A 17,969-nucleotide genomic window follows, 5' to 3' on the forward strand; every position below is an offset into this window, starting at 1 on the left:
TCGATCTTCGGGGCCCGCGACCAACTAGTTTAGGAAGAGAGCTGAGCTTTTGATTTATTGATAAGCTAGAACCCCCCGTTGCTGCCGATTCTTCTATCGGGTCAATATCGTTTATTCATAGTATGCCCATAATCTTTGCTAGAATCAGCTATAGACACAAATACGTAGGTGGGTACGTTTCTAGACCTTAATGGCTATAATCACGTACTTGGACCTAACGAAGCGCTCTCGCCTCTACTGTATACTCGAATCTCAGCTGGAGTAAGGAAGATAAGAGAGGAGCAAATGGACAGATAGGAAGGTACGAGTCGGATCTTGGCTGAGATAGGCAGATAGGTAGGAATGAAGGCAATAGTAGATCACCGGATACGTAAGCAGCTAAACCAACACGGCTCTAATCATCAAGGTGGATGGGAACCAACAGATAGACTGGGATACTGCCATCAAGGTGTGATTCTCCGCTGTCGTGCACTCAGCTAGAGGTTGGGATGTAGGTACATAGAATGGATGGCATAACATCAGGTTTAGTACCGCTGTTATACTTTATACCATTACGTTTCGATCTTTAAAGCACCAATCATGGCTATAATCGATCACTGAAACTAACCGGTGAACTAAACTGTATCACTACCAAATACTAGGATTGGGAGTAAACATGTGTCGGTCATGAAGAAGAAAGCTAGGTCGATTCCGCTCAGCTGTATGCTTATAACTACTATTGGCCGGAATCATACAAAGGTTGTAATGCTAGAAAGAGTTATGATGATAGCACTAGTTCAAGCTAGATACACCAATAAGTAGGTTGTTAATGCCCGGAATAAAGGCAATCATGTACTGGTATTTCTTTGGCTCTTCGATCTCTAGAGTCGGGGGTGCAAGGACAACTACAGATTAAGTTCTCCGCTAGTTCAAGCTATAGACACCAATCCTTGGCTGAGACACTTACCGGATACGTAGGTAGGTTGGCAAAGGTTGTGAAGGCATCAAATCACACTTACTGGCATCGTACACGGCTCTACGGCCCCGCCCCTTCTTTGGCTAAACGGAGACAAAATGGTTGCAGGATCGGCTGCAGAAAAGTTGATTCCGGTGACTGGGGAGAGACAGGATAGAACAGAGAGTCGGTTATACGCTGTAACTGTCTCTAATCAATCAACTACGCCCAAGCGACCGAATAAGCGAACGTACAGCCATCAAGAACGGGGGATAAACGGGATAGAATACGTACACAGAGAGCTGGGTTGATAGGATTGGCTGAGCGTAAGTAGGTAATCCGCTAGTGACATATAGATTATCGGATACGTAGTCTCCACCAAGGACAGGGAAGGATAAGTAGGTACAAAACGAATACTGGTTAAGCGCGGTGAATGCTTTCACTTGCCTTCAACTTAATTCCATTACTGAGAGATTAATTCCAATTCGTATAGGATTTCTTTTTAGCACGCAAAATCATAACTAAAGAAGATCGATTCCTAGTTCCGAACGAGGGCCCAGCTTACCTCAAAGTCGATTTGGTAGACCAATTTGCTAAGGGAAAAGTGAAATAAACCCATTATGAAATTCGTAACACAGCTAGGGAAATAGTCTACTGCCAGTGGAAGGTCTCACCGCCTCTCCCAATCGTCTGGTACTGCCCTGTAAGCTTTCTCTTCTTGCTCCGGGGCGGTTCGAATTCTCCCGTCCGGTAGCAAATGGAACCTAACACTCCGCAACGGAACACTATAGACCCAGTGGCAACTGCCTTATATATGTGACACCCTCGTAATGATGCAGTCTTCCGTTTCTTCGGGTGGCGAACAGGATTTGAACCTGCGCTTTCCAATCTTACGTGGGATTGGCGGACTACCTAGCTATCCGACCGCCACTTTGTTATCGTCAGTTCGTTGCTCGATTTTGGTATCACAACAACATCTGCGCTATTCCTGGGATGGCAGAGAGAACACGAAAGAAGGGCACACATCTATATCATCATAATCTCCACCATAAAAGCCCGTAAAGGCAGGATCTATAACAAAACTACGAGCCAAGTAGAGCCCTACGAACCTGGACTTCGAAAGAAGCAGTCCCCGATGGAGAAGGCACAAATAGGGAGAGTAAAGGAGGTAGGAGTTAATATAGTGTAGGCCGTTCAAGTAGGAGCAGTGACTAGCCATAAGGTCAAGTTAGCATAAGCCAACCCCTTACAGATAGACACAGCAGCACCCAAAGCCAGCTAAGATAAATTAGCAGCCTACCTCCCCGAAAATGAAACCAGCTAGCAAACCTCCAATTAGTCGCAGCAGATACTCTAACAATGATCAAATAGCAGTTCAATGGTTTTAAGTAGCTATCAAATAGAAGTAAGCTAGCACGATGAGAAGCAAGCAGAGTCATTCATCAAACCATCCAAGACATAAGAACAGCTAAGCCAAACAAAGACCTAAGAAGAGCCAACATAGTTAAGCATTAAATCCATAAACCAAGAAGCAATAAATCCCCTTTTCTTGGAGAGCTCAGGTACTAATTGTGCGAATAAATGAATTGGTTGCAGTTAAGATGTGGGTTCGGGATATCGAAAGTTGCCCCCGACTATGTTCCGACATATTTGCGTTTTCCAGGTGAACACTTTCCTTCACGGAGAAGAGGAAAGCCATAATGAGGGGTATTCCCACTTACGCACTGGACCTTCATTCACGAAGCCTTCGGGCAGTATGATGATGGTCTGGAGTAAGCTTAGAGTGGGTCCCACAGCTCTGTGTTTTCAGGTGATGGCTAGGGATCCTCATCCTGTTACGATTAGTGTGGTTAGTGTGGTTCGCTCAGCTGTTATAGCAATTATCGTCCTGTTATCCGCTGCAACAAGCACTAACAAGCTCCAGTCAACTAGGCAGTAACTATCGTCGAGAGGTGCCTATCCTGCTCTTGGAGACTATATGGATTGTACAGAAAAAAAAGCATTAAACCCCTTATAATCTCCACCTCCCCATTATGAGGTATAAAAAAAGAAAGTTGATCCAGCGTAAGTTGATTCGGTTTAGTAAGCATATGAGTCAGTTGCTTCTGTTGACCCATCACTATCTCGTCTAGCATACCTTCTAGCATATTGATAGCCTGTTATAGATTCATAACAACCAAACACAAAGGTACCAAAAGCCACATCACAGCCAATAGTGAAGGTGGTAAAGGTACAGCCAGTTGATCAAGTTCAAGCACATAGAGAAGAATCATCATAAGAAAGAAAGGCAACATGAAGAGAGGCAATAGAGGCAGCATTAGTTTGAAAATGAGATCAAAAGCTAGTTGCATATCCAGATACAGATCTAGATTCAGTAGTAGGGTCCCTAGTCCTAGATCAAGGTTGAGTCCATGTTTGAGAGCCAATAGTATTAGATTCTATAGTAGTACCCACCAATGAAGTAGCACTACCACCATATAGGATGCACTTTATGAAAATAGATATAGAGCCACCATCTTGCCTAGTTCCATTTGTTGACCCAGTAGCAGATCCTCTAGTTTGAGAGCCAGAGCCTCACCCTGGATCCCTCCTTGTTTGAGAGCCATAGCCCAGTGATAACCGAGTGGATCCATAATCAGTTGGTCCATATGCTTAGTCAGTCCTAGTCGAAGAAGCAGATCCAGGTGCAGTATACTCAAAAAAAATGAATGAGAAGCAGCAGCTATACCCCTGCCATCAGCTAAGGGAGCAACCCCAAAGGTATATGAAGATCGAGCCCGAGCTGGAAAAAGTAAAAGCGGTCGCTGCAAATTGGGTGAGTTCAAGCCGTTCAATTACCACCTCACAAGCTTCTAAACAATACTATGCGCAAGTATCTAGGGCAGTACGAGTTGTTAAGGATGTGAAGAGCCAAGTGTGAAGCGACACGCACACGAGGTCGTAAACAATCAGTGCAAGCCATTAAGACTGATCCTACTCTCAGTGGTTCAAGAAACATCACCAAACTGGACGGTGGTTTCAACCATCACCAGATTTGAATGGCTTTTTACTTTTGATACTCGGATGCTGCTAGGTGACTTGCCCTTCGACTCGCTAGTGTTTTTCTCGTGTTATCGTGTAAGTACATGACGGCTCTACGAAACAACCCGAACGAACAGAGTGACCGGGAAGGGACGCAAGCCCAGCAATCTGGGAAATCAGTTTAGGAGTAGTAGGATTAACAGCGATGCCGGGACCTTTGGGTAAACGGAAAGGTGGCGCCCTTTTATGTCATGGAACCACGTAAACCCACTTGATGCAAAGCGAGGAACTCAACATTCTTGCAGCCTAGTCAGGGCGGGTCAAATCGTATATTGGTGTTTTTTCGGCTTTTACCTCATAGATTTGCTGGTACAAGCACTCATCCGGAATCTATGATGAATCAACACTTGCTTTGCCGTCGCTCGAATGGAAGATGTCACGTATATATTGTAGGAGCGGTACGAGTTAGCCGGCTCAATAGTGATCACGGGGCGAACAATCGCAAAGGAGTAGCCCCATAATCGAATACTGATCAATCTCACATTTTGTGTCCACCGTTTCAGAAGCGACGCACGCTCCGTCCGATCACGGATATCACATATAGAAAAGATATCCAAAATCTAAGCAGATAACCTAACCGAACCCCGGACACCATATCGAAAGCACGGGGCGAAACGGACGTAATTGTGCCTAGAGCCTTACATTAAACAGGTGATTGACGCGTCAAGCAGGTTCGAAGATACGGTCCTCTCTTCGGGCGCGCGAGCCCATTCTAAGTGATAAAAGTAGCCCCGTTCTATCAGAACACACCACCTGACCCGCTGAACCCGGGGAACCATAGAACAGAGGCCAGACCAGGGTTCTCTCTCTAGTGACCGAAGGATTCATTCGGAAGCATCCATATAGATACTCAGTGAGACTGCTTCTTTGCTTTGGATTGATTGGCTTTACCTTATTGATTTATCGGGGGCTATATTGGGCTCTATTAAATAGACAATATCTGACTTGCTACTATCACTACCTTAACTACTCACACCGCGAGGCTCTATAAACTCACAACTCAGATCACCTTCTCTACTTATCATAGGTCCGCTTTACTTGCTACAGGGGGAAGGGAGATCACTACCACTTTACCTCTCACTTTGGTGGGGGAGACAGTAGGGACCACCGACCTGTTAGCTTTGGCTACAATAGCGGCTCTAGGGGATACCCTTATCACTCACTTGGCGGTGACCACCTTAAAGGCTCTAGGGGGGGGGGAGGCTACTATCATAGGAGGAGAGCACACCACAACTTAAGATTTGAGTGTTCTAATTACTACTACAGCCATAATTATTACCATAGGGATAGAGTTTTTGCGCGTGCACATGCATAAATAAAGTAGCCGCCGGCGAATAAATTGAAACTTAATTTGAATTGAAAGGCTTAATTGAGGAGAAGATGTAACAGGAAGAAATGCTGGCTCTGCTGCTGGTGCTACTGGATCAACTTATGGATCGACTGAATAAACCGTATCAACCTCTAGCTCTGGATCTATAGGTTCTGTATATTGCTAATGAACTAGATATCAATATGCTTCCTCTGTCCCTGCCTTCGTTACTGCTTCTGTCTTTTATATGCGTCTAGATCTGCTGTAGGCTATGGCTGGTACTTAATCAACAGAGGCGACTGATTCAACTGCTTCATTTGGACCACCTGTCTCTGCTCCTTCCTTTGATGCTGATAGATCTACTACTGGTGTATCTGGCTCACAATCTGGATATGTATCTGGGTATGGAACCTAGCGAAGTGAAGCTGCTACTGATGGATTTGGATCTATATCTATATCGACTGGATCAACTAGGTAAACTACTTATGCTGTCTCTATATACGATGCTATTGGCGCTACTTTGACTGGATCGACTGGTTAATCTGGACCTGGATCTGGGTATGTATCTGCTAGGTCAACTAGTACTGGGTCTCGCTCACGAAGGGATGGATCTCGAACAGGCTATGTTATGGCTGCTGATGGCTCTCGCCTTACGAATCTCATAACGGCAGTATTTGTCTCTATAAACCAAGCTATATACGCTATATACGAGCTAATTCTCTTTAGAAACAAGTTAGAAACAAGAGAGAAGAAAGCAATAAAATAAAGCAATAAGCAAGTAAGAAAGCCAGAAGAAAGCCAAGTAACCAAGCTAAGAACACAGACAACAGGCTCAAAAAGCTAGTCAGTAAACAAATAGGTAAACAAGCTAGTAACAAGCCAAGATAAAGATTCTATCTAGATTCTCGATAAGATAAAAGCTAATTATCGTTAGAATAACCAAGCAATAAGCAAGCTAGGCAAGAAAGGCAATAAGCTAGGTAATGAGCTAGAAAACGACGTCGCAAGAAAAAACGAGGAAATAAGAAGCAATAAGAACTAGAGGCAATAAGCTAGAAACAAGCAATGTAATAAGCTAGAAGCAATAAGCTAATGGTTGCTAGCTAGTCTAAATTTGATAAAGTTGCTTCGAAGTTAAAAGCTAAAACTAAGTAGTTAGGCCAGAGCTTCTAATTTTGAAGGATTTTTCATCTCATGAGTTCTGCTTGGATTATGCTTAATGAATTGACAAGCTTTCCTAGGCTGCCAAATTAGGTCAAATCAGTCTTTTTGGTACGAAATACACAAAATTCACCTGTTGAAATTGCTTATCCCACAGATTACTTGTAAGCACAGACTGCAACCCTGAATAAGCCATGGAAGCAAGCTACTAGTATCCTTGCAAAAAAAACAAATAGAGCCCGCAGTTCTTGACCCAATTACAGATCCAATTGGCCGAGTGAAAGCAGCATCTATAGTGTGTTCCGAGATTTTGCACATTCCAGGCGTAGTTTCATTTACAGGTCGTGATCGAGATCGAAATATTGGTTCGGGAGCTTCAAATTCCGTTTATGATGATCGTTATTCAGTTTATGCTTTTCGTGATCGGGATGAAGAGCCAGATGTTCCAGATCAAAATTCTGATATCCTATCATTACCCGGCCTAGTAGCCATTACTTTAGATTCTTATCTTGAGTTTCATTGTGCTTCTGATAGAGACTTCGATCTTTATTCTGTTCAATCTATTAAAGATTCATATCCAGTTACTAAGTGAATCCGTAGCTAGAAGTAGCGCTACCGCAAGCATAATAATAGACAGAAGCAAAGGTGGTAAAGGGGACTACCGGGAGTGGAACCACAGCTCAATCTAATTTGACTCATTTAATAATATATCGCACCATTCAAAGCGCATTCAAGGTAAACTACTGGGTCTCGCTCTCAAAATGGAATTCTACGGGATACTTAAGCTAGTGGATCAATAACTGGCTTTCGATCTGTAACTAGAGGATCTAAGACTGTTGGTGGTGACTGTGTTGCTAGTGATAGTGCAACTTTAACCCCTGCGATGAGGTAAACAATAGGTTGTTCTGCCGGATTGAATATGAAGAGGATGAGGAAGATGCTGGTTTATTCACTGCTGTTCCTAGTGGTGCTGTTCTTGATAAACTAATGTTCCTACGCTGGGTGCTGCTTTGTTCCTTCTTCCTGACTGGGCGATGTGCTGGCTCTTTAAAAAGCTATAAAACTTCAATAGATGCTTCTGTATTCCGATATGCGACTGGAAGACCTGAACCGGGGTATTGATGATATGGGCAAGGTGTTGATTGACTTGGTTAGCCCTCTAACTGGAGATGGTAAAACTCCCGGGGGTTCTAGGCCATAAAGGGTTTCAACTTAATTTGAAATTGGTGGGACGGGATCTTAATCTGTGATTGGCTCTGCTCCCTTGATCGATATTGATAACCTGCATGAGTAGAATAGCTATTAGTATACCCAATAGCTGAAGAACCAGTTGATAAGAAGAGCTAACCTGCGGCGTTGGGGTAAAGCTCTAGCTGGGTTGGCTAATAGGTACCCGGTCAAGATTTGCTCATTTGTAGAGGGAATAAATAGCTTATGAGCCGGGGTTTATTCATTACTAAGTGGTTGGGAGGCATCGATCCTGCGGATCTTCGCCCCTGTTTTTCTAATAGAGAAATATGCTGTGTAAAAGCTAGTGATTATAGGGAATAGGTATTATGATAGCAAAGGAGGAGATGGATCGAAATGATGGCTAACGTGATGGTAATGCTATGAGGAACAAACAGCTTAGATATTTATTTGGTGAAGCCCCGAGGTTGAGATGAACAGAACAAGGTGGTGGGCTAAAAGTTCGAATTTACGTATAGGGGTGATTTCCTAGTGAAATGAGGTTAGTTGGGCATTAGGGGTGTTACTTTTTTTTGAGTAATGAATGAAGATTGTTGTTCCTGCTCGACCAGAGAGAAATATGGGTATCATTCATAGAGAAATCTAAGTTGAGGGATTGGGCTTCAAGTATCTAATTTTCCTAAGTCCAGGTTCGGGCTACAAGGTGTAAAAAGCATGGAATTCCTAGACTCATAGAGCTAAGATTCTTTCTATTCCTCTACTAAGACTAAGTAAGAGATTATTTCATTACTCAACTAATATAAGCCTAAGTATAAGATTCCTAATAGAGAGTAATGCTACTAATAGAGGAGTTATAGTATTGATTGAAGCGAACCAAGAATTCCTAATCGAGTCTAAGATGCTAAGATTAGTTCCTGTGTCGTATATGAAGTGGGTAATGTGTATCTCCTAGATAAAGATGAGGGTAAGTGGTTTGGCTCCTTAACCAAAGCTAAGTAGTACAAAGGGTATTGGGTGACTTAGATACTGATAGACAATAAGGTTGAGGATTGTCGATCTTGTTCCTGCTGTTTCAAGGTCCCTGCCTAATAAGCTCTAAAGCCTGGTGTTGTTGGTATCTAATAGGTATGGTTGACCCATGTGTGGGATTTGCTCGTGTTTCGTAGAGGTAAAAGATGTGTTTGGAGCGGGTTGATGAATGAAGGAATGATGTATAGTATAATCTAGGTGTGTGCCTGCCCTGATGAAATAGCTGAAGTGGTGGGTGTCTCCATTCCTACTAGGTAATATGGGATTAGGTTCTCTATGATGCACTGTCAAAAAATGGTAGTGGTTCCTGTGTCTGAGATGTTAAATATGCTCTTAAGAGAGAATAAGTATAAGAAGTATAGAAGAATATTAATAAGGAAAGTATCTAATTCCAAGTCTAGTATTCTAACCTCTTATTTTTCTCCTGGTATTTACTAATCCTAAAAGAAATATCCTACTCTTACCCGATCCGCTATGGCTCTGTCCGTGCTCCTGCCTTTACTAGGTCCCTGCATATGAATTATTTGGATATCAAACTGGAACTAAATATCGATATGGAACCGTGCGAAGGTTTGCTTCCTCTCTTCCTGCTACTTATCCTGCCTCTTTCGCTGCGTCTGCTACCGGATATGGATCAAGCTTTTGATCTTGGCTCGCTTGAAACAATAAGTTGAGAATATATGCCTATCATATCTCGAAGCCTCCTAAATATCTTAGGAAAACGGGGGGGGCATAGCTTTAGCATTAAGGTTGCGCTGCCAAGGCGTCTGCTTCTATCGGTCTTAGTTCCTATCTATATTGTCATTATTTCTGATAAGAATGTAAATACCGTAACAGAAATTTGAGGACCGGGGTGTAATATTTCTCATGATCGATTGTCTTATGTTGCGTTTTCAATTGATTGTTTGCTCGGGCGAACCATTTTCGTTCTCAAGATCTCGCTACACCCAGGTCAGTATCGTTTTTTATCTTGACTATCGGTCTATCATGGCCCATCGCCCTCTTTGTTGGACTTATTGGTCCTGGTAAAGCATTTGTGCTTGTCTTTCACCCTTTCATGAGGGTCAAGCAGGGGGCCATCCGTCATTGGGGTAAAGGGAGCACCTTTACTTTGGACTTAGCTTTTTGGATCTCTGGGCTAATGCTCGTACTCGGTCTGCTCGACCTGGATTATTGAGACTCGGTATTGATCCGTGAGCTGGCTGATTCACTCCATAAAATTCGTACATGATGTAAGTGGCGAATGAACGGAAATATAGTTATCCAAATGGGATTAGCTTCGTGTGGTGCAAAGTGCTTAATGCTCTTGTAGTAGTAATGTATTATGGTAGCATTGATGTCTAGATGGCGTTCGATCGAAATCAAAATAGGGTTGGTCTTGCTAGTTACTTTAAACAAATGGGGCGTTACTACTTTTGCTCGGGCAACTCGATCTCGATCAACCGAAACTGAGTGAGGAGGTGCTGGCACAAGCTATCGATTTGGAAGGAATGCTTATATCTATGATGATGTTCGTGAGGTAGCGGCCCAGGATCAACTTCAACCGGAACCGGAGCGGGATCAACTTAATCAATCGTTTGGTCCACTTCAATTGCTTCTGCTGATGCGGTGCTTTACCTGGAGAAAAAACAACCAGATCAAATGCAACTGAATCTGCTACCCGTATAGATTCTAAGGCTGCTTCAACGGGGTTTGTAACTGGTGAGGATGCTGGTTCAACAAGATCAATAGCTACTGAAACTGGTGCTGCTTGCTTTGCTGCATTTGTTTATTATACTGGATATTCCTTTGTTGTTTTGCTAGTGCTACAGCTACTAATGATGGATGCTGCGTATATGAATCTATAGAAAGGGTCAGTTCTCACTTACCACAAAGGTCAAGATCTATAAGGTCTAGATTACTAAGGTCATAATCCCTATCACAAATAGTAGGAACTGGTTCTCACTCTCGATCAACAGGTTCTTTTACTTGTTAAGCTAAGCTTGGTAGGGATGCTGGCTAAACTACTGCTACTTTTTCACCTGTAGCTGCTCTTCGATCTTGATATGATTCTACCTTTGCACTTCAATCTGTACCTAGAGAGAGAGGATCTGAAATAATAGGGTTTGCTGCTTATGCTTTTTTTTTTTTGACTGATGCTATTAGTTTTGCTAGAATAGGGATGGTTTTTGGTGCTTATATATATACTATCGACAGCTTTTATAGAAAATATTATCTAAATTCGAATATTCTTATCAAAATCATCCCAAATACTAGAAAAATCATTCATATGAGAGAAGTCGAAACCTCAATTAAAGTAAAAGTAAACCTGCCTTAAGCGTAGCAAGGAATCAATGAATCTGCTCGCCGGATAATTATGAGCCAGTCAAATGAAAAGTCTATGTGATGAATGTGAGTGATGGTTTGTATCGGACTATAAACCGCCTTGTTCTCTTGTCAGCCTTTAAAGAATCTGGACATCCCTTTTTGTCCATCTCCCTACCCTGCCTGATGTGTCTTTGGGTTGTGTGGAGCTGATTCCTCCTATGAGCTGTGTGATTTGAGCTACTTTGTGCAGTTGCACTACCTCTTCCTGAACGAGAGGTTTAACTCCTCGTTGTCCGCACTGTTAGATTGACTCATAGTTTGTAAAAGGCCGGCCTAGTCTGAGCTTACCTCCATAGGCCAGACGAGACACGTTAGCGACCGCAGTCCTCCCGGAATTCCGTCTAGCTCCTTACTTCCAGATAAGGAATCGCAGATACTTACCTGAACTACGTGAGGGTAAGGAATCTCCCTGTTTGGGGTGGATAGTCTAAATATGTCCCAAACTCGATTAAGCTTCCGGCTTCTCGATCTCGCTATTCCGGTCTCCATGAGGTTCAGGCCCAAAGAGATCGGGTGGGAGGTGAGTGTAGATTACAGAATCGGAACGACGACCTCTAGATTTATTAGATGTCAGCTACAGTAAGCTAGAGTACGCTACAGTCAGCTACATTGATGTGGTCATGGTCAAAATCAGAAGAATGCATCTCATAGAAATTTCTCTTGTATTTATATGTGTATTTCTATTGTTGAATTGCTCTATCGACTGCTGAAGAATAAACTGTTTAATCACTTGCTTAAACAACCGAATCAACTGAATCACTTACTGGATCTTCACCACCTGGTCCTGAAGCTGCCCTTGCCTCTGCTTTCGCTGTGGGGTAACCCGCCTTTGCCCCTTATACTATATATGGATATAAAACCGGATCCGGGCATCTTGGACGTGCTTTTATGGACCTTTACTATGCTTTACTATGGACCTTTACTTGCCATTTTTGAATTCTGATGGTTTCAAAACCGGGACATATCTTATACTAACGGAACCGCCATAACGAGGAGGCCCCAATCAGATTCAATCGAATCGCTACATGCAAGTTTCAGTAACGTGGAAAGGCGGAACTGCGCAATTATATGAAGTTATGGAGCTTCGTTCAAGCACAGGCTGCCAAATCAGGACATCCCTCCGTAACTCGGCTTCTACTATTTACCTAGAGAGATGTAAATACGATACACTCTTATTCTGGATACACTATAAGAAGTACCAACACTTCGACATGATTCGATCACAAGACACAATCTTCAATCGATCATTTCGTTGGTCCGGCCCTCTATTCTATTGTTCGCACTTGCTATCATAATACGATACACCCACCTACTGATCACTCGCACTGCAATGATTTCACTAAGCAAAATAAATTGTCGTTAGGGAATTCTTAGGGAAAGAAATCTCATGTTGCACCCCGTGATAAATATCATGTTGCACCCCGTGCAGGCCCGTACCCCCCGAGATTTTACCCGTACCTCCGTTTAGCCTGTACCCCGAGATTTTACCCCGTACCCCCTACATTTGGCCCAGGCTCTTAGCACCATTTGAGGGTGAGTCCAGCATGCATAATCTAAAGGCCTTTAGGCGCGAAAGGCACCACTGAAGGCCCTGTCCGAGCAGGGAACCAACTAGAAATGCGAAAAGGTTGGGTTCGGAGCGAATACGAACTGTAGATATGGCCGGTCAAAGCAAGCACCAAAACCTGATCCCAATCTAATTGATCGAAGTAGCAACACCGAATGGAAGAAACCAAACCTCCATGTACTGATAACTACAGGAAATAGAAAAATGAGCCCAAAACTGGACCAATTTCTATTGACTGGCCTTATCCTCTACTCGTAATCCTCAGAAGAATGAAGCGAACATCTAAATTGGCTAAGCAACTCCCCACTGGGTTACTTTATCTGGAATAGAGCTACTTGAATGGGACAGCTAGCTTTGGATTATCTGCGGGTACGGCTATTGATTCTCACAGGGCAACTTGAACTCTAACCTCTTGGGCAGTACCGGTAAATACGGCTACCCGCTTAGGGAGGAGAACTTACCTCACTTCTATCACTTAGGGTTCGGCCACTACTAACGCTTCTATCCATAGGGGGTTTCTGGCCCGGGTATCCACTAGATTGCTACTACAGTATCGGGGGATATGAACCGCATTCTCGGTTCCGCGCTAAGCTGCCAACTGTATACTGGTGCTCACTTTCTGTCTACTGATGCCTACTCACATGCTAGGATCATCATGGAGAAGCTAGAGCTTATTTAAGCAATAAGTGAAAAGTCAGAAGCGAAAAAAGAACAGATAAGATGGGCTCGTGCAGATAGTACCGGTAATAATGGACCAAGAAATGACACACAATAATCATGTAGTTTCTACCCAGCCTGTATCGACCTTCACAATTGCATAAATCCGGAGTTCTATCTAGCTATTTGTCTGCAGGTCAAAATAACAACTAATTACTGGCGTATACTTGAATTATGAATTGATTTGGTTTGCAATTTGGTTCGCTAAAGCATTGATTAGCGCTCTCCCATAGTATTGATCAGTGCTCCCCCACCCATCACATTGACTACCACCGGGGCTCTCATGGCTTCGGGGCTCATAGTTTTAGGCACAGCTGCTACCTAGTTGTGAGCGGGGGCTTATGCTGCTCTCATGATTTTGTTGATCGCCGATGTCTTATTGTTGATTGCTGCGAATATTTTGCTTTTATTGATTGATCGGACCTCTGCTGCTTTATTTATGGAGATTCTCCTGTTTGCGGCTTTTACTCTATTGACTCTTTTTATATTCGCACTGCTAGCTACTATTACTATTTACTATTGCTTTTTGCACTACGGGGGACTTTTCACCTTTTTCCACGTGTTCAAGGCTCAATTCTTTAGTTTCTGAGCAAATTTGAAGTGCATGTGGGGTGTGCGAGAATTTTCTTTTTATTGAAATGCATAGGGAAGGGCATCTCGATGCTATCCATGATATACCTACCAGCCCTATCAACGCCTAAGCGATATAAATTGTCGTGGGTAACTTTGTTATTTGCATTTCCCTACCCCGGGCTACTATTTATACTGCTCAGGACACACTCACTCGGGCGGCCACAGTTACTGGTATTTCTCTGACTAATGGCACCTACATGTCGATGGCTACTACCATATGGATTCTTACTACCGGGAACTCACTTGACTCTTGCCGAAACTTACTGGACTTCTCACACTACCGACATCACGAGGTCATAGCTTTTCACTACCGGGATCACCTGCTTTGCTACTTTCTATGGATTAGCTACTTGGATGGGGACAACAACCTTCATACCTACGGGGACAGCTATCGGCTCTAACAGGGGGCTCTCTATACTATCATCTCCAGGGCGGTAGCGGTCACTACTACTACCTTAGGGGGGACTACCTAACTTCCATCACTTGGGCTTCTGCTACTATTAGCGCTTATTCTCTATCCGTAGGGGTATTTATGGCCTAGGTATCTACTCTCTTTTGGCTATAGGACCGGGTATATGAACCGTATTCTCAGGTGCGTGCTAAACTGCCAACTGTCTACTGGTGCTTATTACTTAAACTAGCTTATGAGCTTTGACTTTCTAATTTCACGCATGCGAAGGGAAATCTGCTGGCCTGCTGCTGGGATCCAAATTCGTCAATAGGTAGATCTCTATAGGATTGGCTTAGGTATCGACTAATGCTTGCTAAGAATATGGTATAGATAAGGCTACTCACATGGAAAGCAACTGAATCAAGGTCATGCTGTAGAACGCGCTCAGTGGCCTGTAGGTGGCGAGACAAACCGTCGTTTTAGCTTTGTACGTACATTAGAGGATTTTACACCACAACCGGTACCAATCTATATTGACTGGGCTTATCCTGAACTCATCCTCAGAAGAATGATGCTCACATTTACATTGGGTAAAGAAAGAACAATCAACTAATATCTTTCTAAAATGGAACCAAACCAGGGATGCAGTAATTGCCAGGAGCTGTGCTGTGGGAGCGTATGGCCTCTCTGGCTCCTCCTTCGTGTGTGGGAAACCTAGCGATATACGGAAAAGGACGGCGAGGAACCCTGTGGGAGGAGAAAGATCCAATAGCTTAGATTGACTGGTTTCGATTGATTTGTTACCGGGATCAAATAGAGAAATTAGAAATTAATGAATAATTTAGAGTGGCCGATCAAAGTTGGATTAATTGACTATTAACTATCCGGGTTTCCCCGGCCTTCGGGAGAATCAATAATTACATATGTAATAAATAAACGGACCTGGATGAAACTAGGAATAGAATGAACTGAAGATAGCCTCTATCCTCCAATACGCTATTCCATCCAGCCAGATTAACCAATATTCCTATAGCCTTGAGCATAGGCATTGCTCAGTTATGGGACCATTCGATCGATTAAGTCAATTCATTGCGGGTTGACACGCGATCATGATATTGTGGCAGAGCCATGGTGTCACTATATGATTCACATTTCCGGGACTACAGACTACATATTAGAGAGATCGCTCAAGCAATAGGACCGCCCGGGAGCAGGGAAATCATCTGAAAATGCCCGCCACCACATAATCGATCGCTGCCTCTTCCTTTCCTTAACGCGGAGCGGGAATAGTAAATAGAGGATAGAGCCGGGAAATCGATTGACTTGCAATAGGCCGCCATAGATAGAGAGTTAGAAGGGTGACGACAAGTGGCGAGTACACTACCGACAGCGATAGAACCTTTATCCATACGGCAGCTACAGCGAGAAACCCTTCGTGCTTATTGATAGAGCGAGAGCGAAGCCCTCTCCATTGCCCGCCCAGGCCCGTTCCTTTTGTACAGCTTGAATTCCTAGCAATAACAAGGTTTTTTCCATTATCGATCTTCCCTTCCCTATAGTGGTTTATCGAGTCACCCCTAACTATATATAGATGAAGAGATTAGTGATTCGACTGGCCCACTCTCATTTGATTCGGTTCAGTTAGTTAAGGAAGAAGATGATTATTCTTCGGGGCCGCCTTCCCTAATCCCCAATTCCTTAATCCAATGTCAAATATATAAGCGACTCAATCCAATGAGGAAAATAAGGTCATTATTAAGCGAACCAAAACCCTCTCAATTCAGGCAATGTCTGGGCCCGATAACAAATCTCTCTGGGGAAGGCGGCTCAGGACCGAGACCCGAGCCCATCCTCAATTCCCTGCAAGAAAACCGCTTGCCAGAGATAGTAGCCGAACTCTTTCTAAGTAAGTATCGTGCCTCCAATGCGCTCTCCCCTCTGCCTGCCTATCTTTATGGAGGCGATCTAGATAGAAAGGCCCAGCACTCGCTCTCCTCGTAAACGACTGGCTAACGCTCTAAATGCCCAGATTGGCATTATTAAGCCATCCTCCCTCTATCTGACCGACGCGGGCGCTCTCCTCTTTCTTTATTTCTTACTTACTTACTTAATGGGAGGGGAGGGATGGTGCATCGCTCTCCGAAGCGGGCTCTGCTCTCACCTATGACGATTGCTACGCTGCCTGGTGCCCCCTATTTGTGCGCTACGCAGGGAGGGGAAGGAGAGATGGTGTGGTTGTATCTTTGCAAAGACAGAATGCAAGGTTATGGTAAGAAGCTAAAGCTCATAAGGTATGGGCCATTCAACATCTCGGACCGTTATGGTATGGATGCCTTCAAGCTTTATCTACCAGCCTGTGGATATACTATGGTCAATTTGTATAACATGAAGCCCCTCCTTGCTCGAGCCACTTTCTTTGATTTGGATGATCCAGCACACACTAGCTTTAAGGGGATGGAAGAAGACACTATGTTGGATGTGGGAGGATCAGATCCACAAGGTTAGTAAATAAAGAGTATTTTCTTAATTGATTCATAAGTATGCCTCCCCTCACTATCACTCCTATTCCTGGCCGTGAAGTAAAGCGAAAGCCTCTCTTCCATATGAAGAACACGTGAACCTCAAACATCAGTCAATTCCTGCGATCAATTCAAACTCCTATCGCTATGTTCTTTAGACACTTGAAAAGAAATAGACACTTGAAACTATTAGCTAGGTAAGCCATCCTTAAACCAATCAATCCTTTCCTTGCAGTCGGGTATGGCCTTCTAATAAGCTTCTAGGTTGCCCCAATCCTTTCCATCTTTTGAGCCCGCATGACCCACTAGTAACAGTGGTTCCAGCATTCGTCGGTTCAAATTACTTTCCGTTATTTAATGGTGTATCTTTGTTCCGGGCTCGAGAAAGTAGCTTGGGCGAAATGAAGCATCGATATTCGTTTCGTGAAGTCGCCTATTGGCTAAACTCCTCAAAGATTTGCTCCGTTAACTGGGCTTGGATTCTTCTCAATCAAAGGTGATCTGTTAATGCTCTCCCCTTCCCCACATAGGAAAAATAGTTTGATCGTGATATCGATACACCAAAACAATGATATATGGTAAGGAACCACAGAAGGAGGTCTCAACTTAAGGTGAAACTGGTCTTCGATCTCGGGCTCTTGGGCAAGTAATTCACTCACGCATGAACTCCAGGCAAGAATCTCCCCACCATTCATTTCTGTCCTGCACCGATAGTTGACGTACTTCCCTTAAGCAAGCTTAGAATAGAAACCTGGATAAATAGGTGATCGACTGGTTCCGGCCCGAGAGATCTTGATTGAATGAAAGGCTAAGCTCTCGTATCTTTTCCCCCTTCTAGTTATGATTTCCTCTTCAACCAGAAAACAACCCCGTAATTCCTGTCCCTCCGTTAGCTGCAGAACCTGGCAAACCTAAAACCCTTTCCTCGGATGAATCACTTCTGCCTTCCCTCCCCATAAACCTTCTACTTATACTTAGTGGTTGAAACCATCTAGATTTCAGAGAGCCTGGGCAACCTTTAGATCATAGAGGAAATTGGAGCTCCGGCAACGGCCGTCAATTTTATGCGTCAT

Source organism: Cryptomeria japonica, unplaced genomic scaffold, assembly GCF_030272615.1.
Source record: "Cryptomeria japonica unplaced genomic scaffold, Sugi_1.0 HiC_scaffold_22, whole genome shotgun sequence".
Taxonomy (NCBI): Eukaryota; Viridiplantae; Streptophyta; class Pinopsida; order Cupressales; family Cupressaceae; genus Cryptomeria; species Cryptomeria japonica.